Source organism: Corvus hawaiiensis, chromosome 10 (assembly GCF_020740725.1).
Source record: "Corvus hawaiiensis isolate bCorHaw1 chromosome 10, bCorHaw1.pri.cur, whole genome shotgun sequence".
NCBI lineage: Eukaryota > Metazoa > Chordata > Aves > Passeriformes > Corvidae > Corvus > Corvus hawaiiensis.
In genome coordinates, this window is record NC_063222.1 from 21,877,608 (window position 1) to 21,892,227 (window position 14,620).

A 14,620-nucleotide genomic window follows, 5' to 3' on the forward strand; every position below is an offset into this window, starting at 1 on the left:
CTGGGATAATTTTGAGAGCAGGTTTAGTTTTGGATCCCGGGATTTGCGTTATGCCGTATTTTACAGTTGAAAATGCCCGAAACATTAACCTCCTTCTGCCACAAAATTTGGCTTTGCATTTTGCCCTGTCTGGAGCCCTGTGTTCAGCTTCATTCCCTGAGCACCACGGTCTCTATTTCCATTACATCATTACCACATTAGTCTTGTTTACAAGGCAGGGCTGTTGCACTGCCCATTTCCCAGAGATGCTGAGGGATTTGCCCAAGTGTCCCTAAGAAATCTGGGCACAGGTTGAATGCAGTCTCCCACCTCCTCATGGTTTTACCCCTTCAGACCCTTCCCTCAGAGAGGCACTGAGGTACAAAAAGTAAAACTGTCTAAGCTTCTGGACAAAAGTGAGATGGAGAAGAAAAACCACGTACTTGATTTCCACATGCATTGCTCATTGCTGGCACAGATTTAATATCTCTGCATAATAATGCTTTGATCCATACTGCAAACTGCTACAGTTTCTTTGGAAGAAAGTTTTCACTGTTATCTTTATGTACTCTGTAGAGTACATAATACAGGTTGAAATTATTTCCCCCCAAATTTCCAATGCAAAGTAATGCAGTTAACTGAAAAGTTCTTCTTGCTTGGATCAAATGGGGAATATTTATGTTTCTTAAAAGCAATTCTTACCACTCCTGATCCAATATTGCTTTTTTTTGGCACAACCAGTATTCACTTAGACTGAATGTATTTAGCAATTTTGTTGTTGAATTGTCACTGGTGTTTTGTTTTTAAATTAATTATATCACGACCTGTTTACAATGCAGTAAAACACACTGAAGTTCTCCTTAAAGGGAACATTAGTTAGGATGAGTAAATTTGAATTACTTGGTAAGTCCCTGCTATATAATAATTCTTTTTCTGATGAAGATTTAATGAAAACAATCAGTCTAACAGAATTCTCGAAGTTGTGAGCTTTTGACAACAGTATTGTAAAGTATCCTTAGTGACACCCACATTAAAGTAGATTTAAAATGGCATCATAACCTTAATTTTCAAATTCAGCACAGCAAATGACTCCATACCTCTTGCTTCAAGATATGACTCTCAGCTTCTTTAAGTGCATTTTTAATAGGTCCTGTGAGAAGCATTTCCACAAGCAGAACATTTTATTGTTGCTAAATACCACTCACTCTGAAGTCTCTCTGTTGTTTGGAAATGAAACTTTAATGAACAAGTCAAAACAATTCATCAACCCGGGGAACATCACACTCAGATCAAACACACCAAACAATAAGGGCCCTGCATATGCACGGAATATGATTTTCATTCATTGTGCTCCTGCTGCTCATCCTGGCGAGGGTCACACACACTGACAAAACCCCAAACTCACAGCCCAGCCCTGCCCAGGACCCTGTGCAGACCCCACTGCCCTGTCTGGCCACGCAGACCTGACTCTGATGTTCGGACATTTTCTTGCCTGGTGATGCTAAATAGGTACATCATAAAAAAAGTACAGGAGGCTTCTAAGTTTGCCTATTACCTCTTGGACTTCTGGCTGGGAAGAAACAAGGTTTTTCAAGGGGAAGCTTTCCTGTTATCCTACTCAGTGTTCATTCTCCCCCTCAGCCCTTGCTCACAGCCCTCTCAGCATCCAACCGAATGTTGTGTACATCCTTCCCCACACTGGTTTCTCAGGGGGAGGAGAGTGCCAGGAGGCTGGCAGTGACACGGGAGGAAATCATGCCTTTTTCTCTCTGAAACTACAATTCTCATCCAGCAAAACATTGCCAACAGTGCAGAGAAAGCTTTGGTTATGCAAAATGGATGGACACTTCACGCCTTCTTTTGCAATAGGTTATAACCTAAGGAGTTCCTCACCCGGAAAATTCCTCCCACCACCTTCCCCCGCGAATGTTTTTCCCCTTTCAAAATGACATCGGTGGCACCCCAGACACATTTTACACGTTAATAGCATGTCTCTCTCGTCTTACAGGCTCAATGGCTTTCCTCTTCCCCTTTTATTTTAGGGCAGCTTCCCCCTCTCCCTTCTCCCATCTCAGAAACAGCCCGGCTGGCTCGGTAGAAAAGGAGTAAAGTGTTTTCTTGCATGACCTCTATGTATTTTACTCCGCGGGAAGAGCAACGTGGAATGCACGGCCAGCAGGCAGCAAGGTTTGAGCCAATTTGTCCTCGAGGTATTCCTGCCATAAAACACAGGACTGTCCACGGTACTTCCACCTCCGGCTCTCCCCCCATCCCAGCGACCCCTCCCCAGCGCTGCCGCCGCACCTGGCTGCGCTCGGAAAGCCGGGGAGCAAAGCACAAACAGCGGGCACCGAACAGCAACAGCTCCCTTTGTTTCCCATGCAAATCCTACCTCCGATAGTTGTCACATCTTCCTCCGAGGCGAAGCCTAATTATTAACACACAGAGATCCAGCGGAATCCTCCGAACTGCCACCGGTTGTTAAGTGCTGTCATCGTTCCCTCCTGGTGCTTAAACCTTTTTGGACCATTAATGTCACAACCCCTGCTAACTCATCGCTTAGTACTCGCTGCTCAAAATGTCTGAAATAGTTTGGAAGGACAATAGGAATGACAGGCACACTAGACAGCCATGCTTGAAATTAGTTTTCCCCAGCTGACTTAAGGCTGTTTCGTAGTGCTTTTAGGCATGTACTCTGTGGGGTTTATTAACCTAGGCTAGACATGCCATTCCTGCTTCTATTCAGGGCTGTAATAGGTTGGCTGCTAGGAATGCAGCGATAGGTCTAACTCCATTCATTCCTCCGTAGTTCTTAAACCTCCCAGGGAGAGGAAACAGCTTCAGTCATCCTTAAACTTACTGAGGCTACTGTTTCTGCAGAGCAGGCTTTCACACACTGTTTTGAAACTAAAGAGAAAATCCCTCCCAGGAATGGAAGGTGCCGTAGCTCTCCTGGCTGATGCGAACTGCAAGAGGAAGCGGCAGCATCCGCGTCCGCCGCAAGCTGAGGCTGGCGCAGGACTTAGTGGAAGTAGCGATTGGAAGCTGAAAGTTCTTAAAACTCTGTGAGGCAGCTGTGGCATAAAGAGAACGAGGGGGATGTAGGGACCGCGCTGTGCTTTGTATGCACAGTCACAGATGTGCACTGCGCTTCTCAAAAGGCAAAATACTGTTTGCAGATGGCAGGGACTCTTGCAATCTAAATTTCCGAGTAAGCAGCACCTGGGGTGACGGTGGGCAGAAGAAATGAGAGCAATACACAGCATTCGAGGTGCCTGTGACGTGGGGAAGGTGAGAGTTGCTACAGGACACCGCTGTTTTCAGTAAAGCTGTGCTAATCGCCAGACACCAGCTCAGAGATATTAGTGCTCTGCGGAGATCTTGGAGCCTCTTTTTTCTTGGTTGCCAGTTAATGACCGGCCCAGGTCGAGATGCAGCGAGGCTTGTCAACATCTGCTATCACTGGTGTTGCTGATCTCAGTCTGGTCCCTAGTGGACAAAAGTAAGAGCCACCAGCACAGATGTGTCTCTGCCAGAAGAAACGGCACACATGGGCTGAAGGACTGGAGAGGCACCCTGGAGCCAAGGCAAGCTGGGACAGAGCAAGTGGGGAGTTAGTTGTTTTGCTGCTTGTTCTACTTCTGCCTGTTTTTTTAGTACCGCCTGGTTCACAGCCCTTTGCTCTAGATGAAAATACCATTCAGGAAACATCTCAGAAATGAATGGTGTTGGGAGAGATTAAGGAGGAAAGCAGATCACAGTGAAACCCCAGCTCCAGCTATGGCTGCCTCACACCCTGGGAATGAGAGGGTTAGGATAGCACTAATAGCAGATTTGCTTTACCAAACAGCAAGTCAGTGTTCATGCATAGCATGGGCCACTGGTCTCTCCTCCTGCACTGGCCTTCAAACTATGAGTGAAAGCAAGCCTGTTGCTGGTGCAAGCCAGCCATAGATGGGGACATCTGGAGGGACCACGGGCATGATGTTTGCTTTTGAATCAGTGCTGCTCCCAACAGAGCTGCCTTTGCTCTCTGTGCTTCCCCATGCCTGCACTTGCTGTTGCTGTTGGACATCCTCCCTTCCCCTCTTCATCCACTGCTCCTCACACAGTCAGTGGGTTGGAGGGGAGGACTCAAGGGTCCAGTTTTGTTTCTCAGTTCACACTGGGGTATTATTAGCACATCAAGCTTCTCCCAGAATTGGTGGCAGCAAAGCGGACTTTAAATTTTTGTAGATTTTTTTGAATCTCAGGGTGGGCAACCACATGCTGACTGATAGCAGGGCTGACTGAACAATACCTGCTTTCTGAATAATTTAAAGAAATTTTTTCCCTGTCACCTATCTTGCATCTTTTGTGTGCCCTTCATTCACCTTAAGGCAGAAGAAGAAAAGGGAAAACCAGAAAAGTTCTCCTTGTCCCAAGAACTATACTTCTGTCTCACTAAGGGTCTCGCTGTGCCATTGATTTGTAAGCGGGATGACACAGCAGTTCAAGAGGCACAAGAATCTGGTTGGAGATACACAGGCCTAGGAGTCCTGACTTTGCTGGTGATCGTTTGAGAGATTTCAATACTGAACTGGACACAAGAGTGTTCAATGACAGGCTAAAGCAGGTGGTAGTTGCCACCCACGTTCACAGTTCCTCAGTTGTGTATGCTGAATATAAGGAGGTTCATAAATAACAGATGACTATCCCAGCTTCCCCTCCCACATGGACATCTCTGCCAGGGTCATCCCAAAGGCCTCAGTCCTTCATAGTAAGTTAAAGTCACTCAGATTTGTGGGGCAGCAGGTGACAGCTGTCTGTGAGAGCTGCGTGACTGAATGGAGAGGAGAGGTTCTTACCTTGGGTGGTAATTGAAGGGGGGAATAAACTGCTCAAGATGTGCAGTGTAGGCTGAAAGGAAATGACCAGAAAGATCTTCTGGGGGCTGATGAGTTCAACATGGTTCAGTCTTAGGGAGATGTTCCATGACATTCCCCTTCTCCTCAGGCTTTTTCTAATCACTGAGCAGGAACAGCAGCTGCCATCAGTGATGGGACTGGTGTACCCCCTCTCCTTACTGTGGCCCTACTGCTGTTGCATTTTTCTGGCACACCAATCTGCTCCTTGCTGGAAAAAAGATACAGGGAGCAGTGGAGTGGTGATCTGATCGGGTATGCCAATTTCCTGTCTTCCTGCACTGTATGAATGTTGCAAAGTAGGATTGTCCAGGGAAGCAGAGGGCTCACATGTGCTTTCACTCTGCCTTCCATCAAGAAAAACCTATTCTGTAGGAGAGGAGATTGCTGCTCAGCTGTACAGCAGTGGACCCTCTCTGAGAATACCCATTGCTTGCAAAGGAGTTGCAACAATTTAAAGCGCCTTTGTCAGTTTCTGATCAGTATTTACTTAGTAAATGGCCAAGGAGGATGAAGGATGGGAGGAATTCAGATTTGCAGCTTGCATGCTGACAGTAAGCCAAACAATATAATGAACAGAGCAACTAATGCATAATTTCATTATGAGTCATCCTCATTATAACAGGAATTTGATAGATACATAACTAGCAAGTGTAACTATCACTTACAAATTCCCATTTCTACTTGCAAAGGAAAGGGCATGATATAATTAAAGTTTCAGGTTGCACATACAATAACCTTTTCTTCTCCCATGGTCACAAACTCTTTAGGAACAGTATGAGCCTATTTTAAAGTTGCATACCTATCAGACAGCATTCCTTCTACCCACTTGCTGAGTCTTTTTGAAACACCAGCAGGTAGTCTCACTAATTCATAGATACTTGGTGTGAATCCTGTATTAAAGGAATTGCAGGAATGATCTGTTGATGGCTCTTCCACGCTGGGTGTCTCTGTAAAGTGTCAGTGTTCAGTGCAGCCTTAGCCTGGCAGGGCTGCAGGTGTGATGTGCACGGCAGGTAACAGGTTGTGTTTAGGCTGTATAACCACATTGTCAGTGAATATTAGTCTAGCAGGAAAAGGGATCCTCCAGAAAGGGCCAAATTCTGTCATGCACATCTAGATACTCCTGGGTGTTGTGGAGCCTAAACTCAGACCTGAGTTTTGCAGAGGGCAGCTATTCCCTAAAAAGGATGAATCCAGTGTGGGGGAAGATAAATTCCTAACAATTATCTTGGCAACAAGCATTAATCTCACCTCTGTCATTTAAACGAAAAAAATATCAAGAAAGCCTGCTGATGTCAGTCCCCACATTTAGAGCTCTCCCTGGTTTCCCTTCTTTTTCCTGTGGCAGAACAGGCATCACCTGTGTGAATGCAACCCTGTGTTTGACCACAGTCTTGCAGTGTCTTGTGCTGAGAACCACAGGACGCCCAAGTGTTCATTTAACTGAGTTACATCACAGTGACTGGCTAATCGCTTCCACATGCTGCTTGATTGTCCCCCCTTATACGCCAGCTCTGCCTTTTTCTTGCACAGCTCTTTTTGAGCCACTTGCCTAAGAGAAAATAACTACATCTGGAGTGTTGTTAAATGACCCAGAAGCTGCTGCTCTGCAGACTGACAGTATTTGATGCAAATAGATGGTTCCTTGCTGTGAAAATCTCCTTGGCTGACAATCCATCGGGTACTTCCGACGATAGCTGTCTGAGTTAAAACACAGGCTCCTCTTTGTATATTCACGCTATCATTCTTACAGAACTGCTGGTATTAAATTCTCCCTGTGCAGTTTCAGTGGAGGCCTTTCTACTCCCCATTTGTGCACCAGCTGCTGGTGCACATCGCTCCCTCTCTTTGCCTTCAGCTTTTGCCATCTGCCACCATTAAGTTGCCCAGGTGTCGGAAATCTTCTTGCTCTTCTCTGGCAAACATTACTCTGCCTCCTTCTCCACTAATTCAACCTTCATTTATATGGAGGCTGATAGATCAGGATCAAACATCTGCTGCATTTCACACTTCATGGGGGCGGATGGGGAACAGAGCACGTATAGTTGCTGGCAAAAATACAGGCTGGTTAACCCTTCCCTAACTTTCCATTCCATCTTCAAGAGCTTATGGTTTTCCTGCACTTCTAGATGAGCCAATTAATTAATACTTGCCAGTCAGGATGTTACCTAGAGCAAATACATCCTAAAGCAGAGCTCATTTGCAGAAACATCAAAGCTTTCACATACTGCAACAGTGTCTAGTCCTGAGGTACTGAGGAGCAGCAGAGTTGGAACTTATCTAAGACTGTTATCAGCAAAGACACCAGAATAAACCTTTTTTCCTCTTCTGATTGCTCCTTCTGGTGCAAACAGGGGCCACACCACTGACTTTATTGTGCTTTCCACTGAGATACAGGTCAGGCATCCTTTGTGATTGCCTGCAGGGGAAATCCAGACTCACTGATCATCTTTCACAACAAATGGTAGTGTAAACTATTGAATTCTTTTGATAGAGACGATGAAATTAAATGATTTTCAGTGTGCCCAATCCTCTTCAGTAAATCACTGAAGATTGACTGCAAGTTTGCACAGCAACAAACCAGAATCCAACAAAACAGGCTGCTTACACAATGCGGCTTGCTGGGCCCAGGGAATGCTTCCTGATTAAAGGCTGGTAAAATATGTATCTGAGGATGCACACCCAGCTGCTGGGGCCAGTCTCCAGTGTGATTGTTGAGTAATTCCAACAGGATTTCACACTTCAGCAATTTTACTCTCCTCAGCCTGGTTCTCAGTGCTTTCAGAGCCTGATATTGTGTGAGACTCTTGGGCAGAGATGGTTCCCTGCTCTGAGCAGCAATTGCTGCCTGCTGCTTTCCCATTTGTTAAGCAATGGATTACTGCTCAGACATTTGCAGGCCACGTTGGTCTAAGCCCTGTGTGCAATTCTGTGGATTTACTCCTCTCCTGGAATGCCATGATCAGAGGTTGTTTCTTGCTTGTTCAATAATTTCCTGAAGCACTGCTCCAATCGACACTGCTGTGATTTCCCTTCTTTGTGACAGATAATGCACTGTGCTATCACCTTTCACAGAAGCACCAAAGCGGCCACTTAGATGCTCGCTGATTTTACACACAGTGCCTGGCTGTTTCTCCAACTCTTGATTGCTTTTTCTGTCCACACTTCCCTATTCCTATGTTAACATTACTTCTCCAGCAACTTTAGCAAGATATTGCTAGATAATTCTTTTGCCTTTTTTTGCCATCCCTCTGCAAATCATTTGCTATGCAGAACCCTCCTTTCTTCAGGACTCAAGTATCTCCTTTAATCTGTTCTTCCTTTTATTCTTTACTCAGCTGCTGCTGCCTTGCTTTGGCAGAATAGTCACCCATCTGATGAAGCTCATGCTTCTATTTCTGTTCTCTCTCTTTTAAAAGGTGCTTTGCATCAGTGATATGCCTCTTTGGGTTTCTTTGGTGATTTGGTGCTGTATACTGAGCTCTACACTCCAGGAGTGAAAGAGCAAGTTGGAAAGATCAGGTTGTGGAGAGAGTGTGCAAAGGGGGGCTAAGGGGACTTTGCCATGCCCCAGTGAGGGGGTTTTCAGTGAAGCAGTAAGAGAAGCAGACAGGTAAATGGCCAGGCCAGGAGCAGAACTGTGGAGAGGCTGTTTTGTAGCACCCTGCCTCAGTTTCCCCACTTGTAAACTAAGAGTAATCCTCTGCCTTTATAAATTCCTTTGTGAGATTTGTCTGAGAACTGAAACAAGATGGCTGAAATTCAGCCTTGCTAAGCTTGTATTACCTTGCTGATGAACTTTAAATTCAGAATAGCAAGGGCCTAAAGCTGCCTGAGTAGCCTGCACATTGTACAGGGTGTTTGGTGCTGTGTGGACACACACGTCCACTTGTGAAGGCACAATGTCTCGGTGTCCCCTGGCTCTTCTGTCTGAGAATACCACAGACTCTCATGGGAGATGCTGTGGGGGTGCAGCCCTGCTTGTAGGGTGAAAGAGGGGTTTGGTGGCAGCTTCACAGCAGCCAGGGAGCATGAGGGACATTGCCTGGGTTGGATTCAAAGCCCAGCCTGTTTGGAGAGCACATCTGCTGGTAGGGACAGCAGAAACCTCACACAAGACGCCACGTTTTGTTTTTCCTGATCTATATTCTGCAGCAGGTGCTCAGAGTGGCACATAAATCCACCAGCACAGGATTTATGGTTGTGAACATCAAATATTCACCAAAGCTCAAAATACCTTCTCAGTTTTCCTGCAGAGTGACCAGAGGGATTTGACTATACTTACTGAAGTACAGTTGTTTGGAATTTATACCTCTGAGGGCAACATTTGGTCCTAAACATGTATCTCCACATATATAAAGGTTTTGTACAAAGTTCTTTCTTCTCCATGAAGAAAAGCTTAGAGTGCCTGTACAAACCTGCCACCTCTTCCCCATCACCACAGTGATGCCTTAACCTAAGGCATCAACAGCAGCTGAGGACACAGGATGTGTTTATGAATAAATTAATTGGGGAAAAATGGTATTTGGAAACCAAGCAGAGGCTTTCCAAGAGGACATAAGCAGAATGATAAAGCTTTGCTTTTAAGATAAGCTGCAGGGGCACTCCTTTGGCATAAACACACATTTTTTCATTGATAAAACAGATCTCTTTTTTCTACCCTCTCTGATGAATTTTTCAGTTCTGTATATGCAAAAATATTAATGTATCATCAAAAGCTGAAGTGGACTCCAGAGGAATTTAGCCAGTCAGTTATCTCTGGTTTTAATTACTTAACGGTATTTTTTACATTTGCTTGAAATGATTTTATACTCATTATGGGTACTGAAGTAATGTTTCATTATTTCCCTACTTTTGTGAGTTTTTTAAACAACAAAAATAATTTTTTAAAAAAGGAACAAGTTGTCCATAGGTAGACCTGTAATCTGACCTTTTCTCTGCTCTGAAAAGTTTTAAGAAGATTATTTAAGTTTTTGTGTCTGTACTTGCTCTATTTTCGGAGTCTTAGAAGTAACCTTGACTCGAAATTGTGGCCTCTGAGAGAGGCACAGAAGATGCACTACAAGCTGTGGAGTTCATCCCTGCTGGGATGAGGGGCCATATCCTCACTGCAAGAGAATTTCTCCAACAATGCTCAAACCCCTGTTGTAGCAGCTCCCAGCTGGAGCTTCAGACCACAGAAACCAGTTATGTTTTCATGGCATGAATAAAACAGACCTGGAAAAACCATCCCAGGAAGCCTGTACTTCTGCAACTAATGTCCCTGCTCCAGTGTGACCAGGATGTTGCAGGATCAGGCTCTGGCAATGCATTGTGGCCTCAGCTGCCTGTGTTTAAAGATAAAGGCACCCTGATGTGCCTCACAGACACACACAGGCACACACTGTGTCTTTAACCCTTGGCTCACTCCTGTAATCCTCTCTCCTCCCACCCACAGCCACTGCAGGGAGGATGCATTTTCTTTACTTGGTTTCCCATTCTGATTTCAAATGCCTCTTGGTGCAGTAAACTAGTAAAAAACCCAGTCCCTGAAAATGTAATACCCTTTGGGGGAAGCATGATGGATCTGGTAGTGCAGGAACAAACATCCCCAGGGTCCCGTTTATCTCACACACCATGTCTATTTACCTGGATTTTTTCCCCTCGGAGTTGCACAGAGGACTAAAACAACTCTCCCCCTTCTTGCCTCCATGCTCACTGGCTCCTGATTGCTCTCCTGGTGGTCCCAGCTGGATCTTTAACCCCTGCCAGTCTGGTGGGCTTGAGCAGGGCTCAGCCCCCAGCAGCAAGCTCCAATGTGATCCCTCTGGAAAGCAAAGGCGACTCCTTGGAGTGCCTGCCTGGCTCTCCAGACAGGTTATGCTGTTTGCAGAGTACAGGTGCATAACAGATCCTCAGACATCTCCCCTAATCTAACTTGAGTGAATCCACCAAACAAGAAAAGAACCTCTGTCCCTCTTGGTCTGATGCAGAACCTCTGCTCTGATCAGGTTTGGTGGGATATGAAGGGTTGGGGAGCCCATGTGAGCAGGGAGGTCTCTGAAGCTGTGAAGGGTGTAGTAGGCACCAGCCAAGTGTGAAAGGAGCTACCTTGTGTGGAGGCCTGGTGTCCTCTGTCCTTGCAGATGTGTGTGGGGCACAGTGTGGGGTAGCTGTTGCAAAGGAGCACTGACAGGATGCTGGGGATGGTAGGGATGGCCCTGGAGCATGTAGCACCCTGTGATGGGGATTTGTTTCCCCAGGCTTCCCTCCTGAGCCTGGCATGGCCTTTCCCAGCAAAGAGGGCACTGTATGTTCCACAGATCGCAGGGCAGGAGATCCTCAACTTCCTACAGGAGTGAGGGGCTCCTGCCTTCACAGAGCCTGCAGGATTTGAAATACCTGTGTGAAAGGCAGTCCCAAACAGCAGCCACTGGCCTGTTTGAGAGGTAGACCAGGGCTCCCATGGGCAGCAGTGTGGGCATGTGGGCAGCCAGCAGCATCTGGGGTGTCATCATCACTGCTGCCCCTCTTGTCTCTGTTAGAAAACTCAAGGCAGAACAAAAACAGGGGCTGTATATGAGGCCAGAGATGCTTCAGTGTTTGTCAAGATAGGATTTCAAGACTGAGGAATCCAAACTATACCTATCAAAGGGGTAAAGAAATGGTGACATGATTAATCTCTCAGCTCCACCTGTGTAAATAGAGAGCAACTCCCTGGCAGTTGATGGAGATGCTCCTACCTGTGCCTGTGTCAGGCAGAATTTGGCATGGCTGGATGTAGGATAGCATGAAGGAACATTGATGTGGAGCTAAACAGGGACCCAGTGTTACCAGACTGATTGCAAGTGATGTCTCTCCCACACACCACAATGAGGATACAGGTCTGGGTCCAAAAGCAGAAAATGTGCTTTTTCTGTCCTCTCTTTTGCAAAGAAAACAATCATATGCATTAATTACTTTGGCCAGCTCAGTCCCTTCAGGGTTCTTTTCCAGGGACTGCTCTATTGTGTCAAGAGCAGTACAGCCACTGAACAAAAAGACATTGTGTGCCCAATGTTATTTATGTGCTTTATTTCAGTAACTCTCAATATTTTATGTACTAGAATATTCCTTGAAATATCTGACGTGCTGTGAAGAAATTTCATGCCATTAGTTTTTAGTATAGCTGTTTTTAATGACATAGAGGATCAAGATTCTACATTTATGTATTTGGTATGATATATAGATGTTATATTCTCTACTGTATCAGTCGTACTGTCTGCTCTAATTTCTGTCTCCAGGGGTACAAATGCATTTTGCTTTGAAAAACTTCTATCCTGGCATGGGATTTTCCTCCAGAGATCTTTTGTCTATTAAATAATAACAGTCAATAATATTTGGGTATGATGGGAGAACCATCTAAATGTAAGTATGAGCCCTGTTACTTTCAAGCAATATAGTTTTACAAAGGAAGTCTTAAATTTTCCTGAAGCTCTTCTGATTTCAGTGGTTTGACAAGAATATAAATGAGAAGGAAATTTCCCCCTTTGCTGGCATCCGATTTCTGAGTTGGATTAATTATGACAAGAGTTTTTCCCGTGCATAATCATATTTGCTAAAAATTTCTTTATTAGGTTCATAAAACTGTTTTGTGAAACAGAAAATAAAGTGGGGATTTTTTTTGCCACTAAGTTCAAATTTGTCTGAACTTTCAACTGGACTCTAGTATCCTATTAGAGCCTGTCTTTGATAATAATCATATTTGAATTCCATTACTTTCTCTTCTAATTCCAGTCACTGAACATTTTACTTTTTTCTAATAGCAGTACGAGGTAAATTGCCCATGCAAGGCTGTTTAAGATGGTCCTAGAGCAGCTCAAGTGAAATGTCCTCATTTTTCTTAATTTTCATGAACTTGCCATCTTTATTGTTTGTGTGTAGTACAAGCAGTTAGTGGAATACCATACTGCAGACCTGCACAGTCTGGCTTGGAGGTCTGTCTCAGCAGCTACTGGAACAGTCCCTGTGGATGCTAAAACTGAGGAGGAGGGAATGCAGAGCCTGGCCAAGGGCTGTGCCAAGCAAAGGAGTAGTAGAGGAGCAAGCAATGAATGATAGACTCTTTCCCAGGCATGAGAAAGTGAAAAAGGATCATAAAGATGTGAAATGACCTGCAAAAACCAGCATTTCTGGCACTGAAACCCCTCCAGCTCATGGCCTTCTACCCTCCTCTTCCCCCATCTTCCTCCCTCACATAAACTGCACATCTGTGGGTTAATGATCTCTTTAGGGCTTCCTCACAGACCAGAGCTATGAAAAGCTGACATTGCAATCATATCTGGTCATCCTGAGGGAGGGTAACACCACGAAAATGAGGTTTCAGGGAGAAAACGATAAAAGCTGCCCTGGCTGAGGCAAGAACAAGGAATTCCTCAGTGAGTAGGAGGAAGGGAGGAGGGAAAACAGAGAGAAAATATGTTGATATGGATAGCTTGGTAACATAAATTTAGCACACAAATCCAAATCCAGGTCCATTTTCATGAGTGACCAAAGGATATAGAAATGTTTAAGAATTAGATCTCTGGCTGTGCACATCTAATAGCCCGTTACCTGCAGCTTCCAGAGGCCTTGGATCAAAGCCCATCAAAACACATGTAATATTCACAATCTTATTTTCATTCTAATCACCTGCTTCTATGCACTTTCAAATTCTCTGGCCTTTTTTAGGGAAGAGATTTCCTCATTGCCATAGGAAAAGGTTCACCATCTTTTTTCCATGGGTCTTGTGAAAATCCAGGTCTTACATTATTTTTCTGGAACTTGGTCTGCTTGACTCCTAAACCCCTGAGTCTGTACTTTGACACTGTAAAAGCACAATTTCAAACCTCTTTTGAATTAAAGAATGTAAAAAAGCCCAAACATTTGAAGAAAGGGTAGAAAAGCAGGCAATAGAGGTTAGGTGCTATTCTGCTGTGGCTTTGCTAGAGCCAATTTGTACGGAATCTGGCTCCAGATGGGCACTGCTCCTGTCAGCCCTTTGTGTAGTACTCACTTAGTATTTTTTTAAAGGAAAAATATGATCTATGTGACTAAAGGCTGGTTTGTCTGACCTCAGCTTTATACAAAGCTTTAGGAAGTAAAAGGACTTCTTTTTGAAGAAAAGAATGCAGCAAAGCTTTACCAAAGCAATGTTGTGTCAGATGCATTTGATGATTTTACTTGATAGAATAATTGATTTTCTTAACAAAAGCAGTGCAGTAGATCTAATCTCTCTGGACTTCTGCAGTGTATTTGATGTGGCGACAAGATTGGCCAAACTGCAGAAAACGGGGATTAGTGGAATTGTGCAGGAATTGTCTGGAGAACTATGGAGAGTACATTTTGGGAAGGTTTGGGGTGGAGTGGTGCCCCTGGCATCCCTTTAGGATTGGCGGGGGAGGTTGATTGCATTTATAATTCTAATCTTCCTGGCACAAAAGGAGACACTTTAAAATTTGTGGCTGAGATGAAATCAGGATGGATAAGCACAATAGTGGAGGTTTGGAAAATTATTCAAAAAATGGGATAGACTTGAAGGCAGGACAGGTGGAAGTGTGAAGAAGGATGCAATCATATGAAGGGCAAGGCTGGTCACTGAGAGAATCCTGCCATACAGTATTTCTGTGAAATGGGACTTACCTTTTAGAAACAATAGAGAAAAAAGTGAACTCAGATGTTCTGGGGTGCCCCAAGAGACTTTGTGAATCCATGTTGATGCATCAGACATGCAGTGT

At 44.7% G+C, this 14,620-nt stretch overlaps 1 protein-coding gene across 4 annotated transcripts in view; it reads right to left on the reverse strand.

Moving 5' to 3' along the window:
* LOC125330798 (calcium-activated potassium channel subunit beta-2) overlaps positions 1–14,620 on the reverse strand; it is a 142,775-nt gene that overhangs the window by 93,892 nt on the left and 34,263 nt on the right. The window contains exon 1 of one of the 4 annotated variants that reach the window (XM_048314437.1): positions 2,372–3,010. The exons of the other annotated variants lie outside the window; for them this stretch is intronic. The gene's annotated coding sequence lies outside the window, so the exon portion shown is untranslated. Of the gene's footprint in view, positions 1–2,371; positions 3,011–14,620 lie in introns of those variants that run through there. 4 annotated transcript variants of the gene reach the window in all.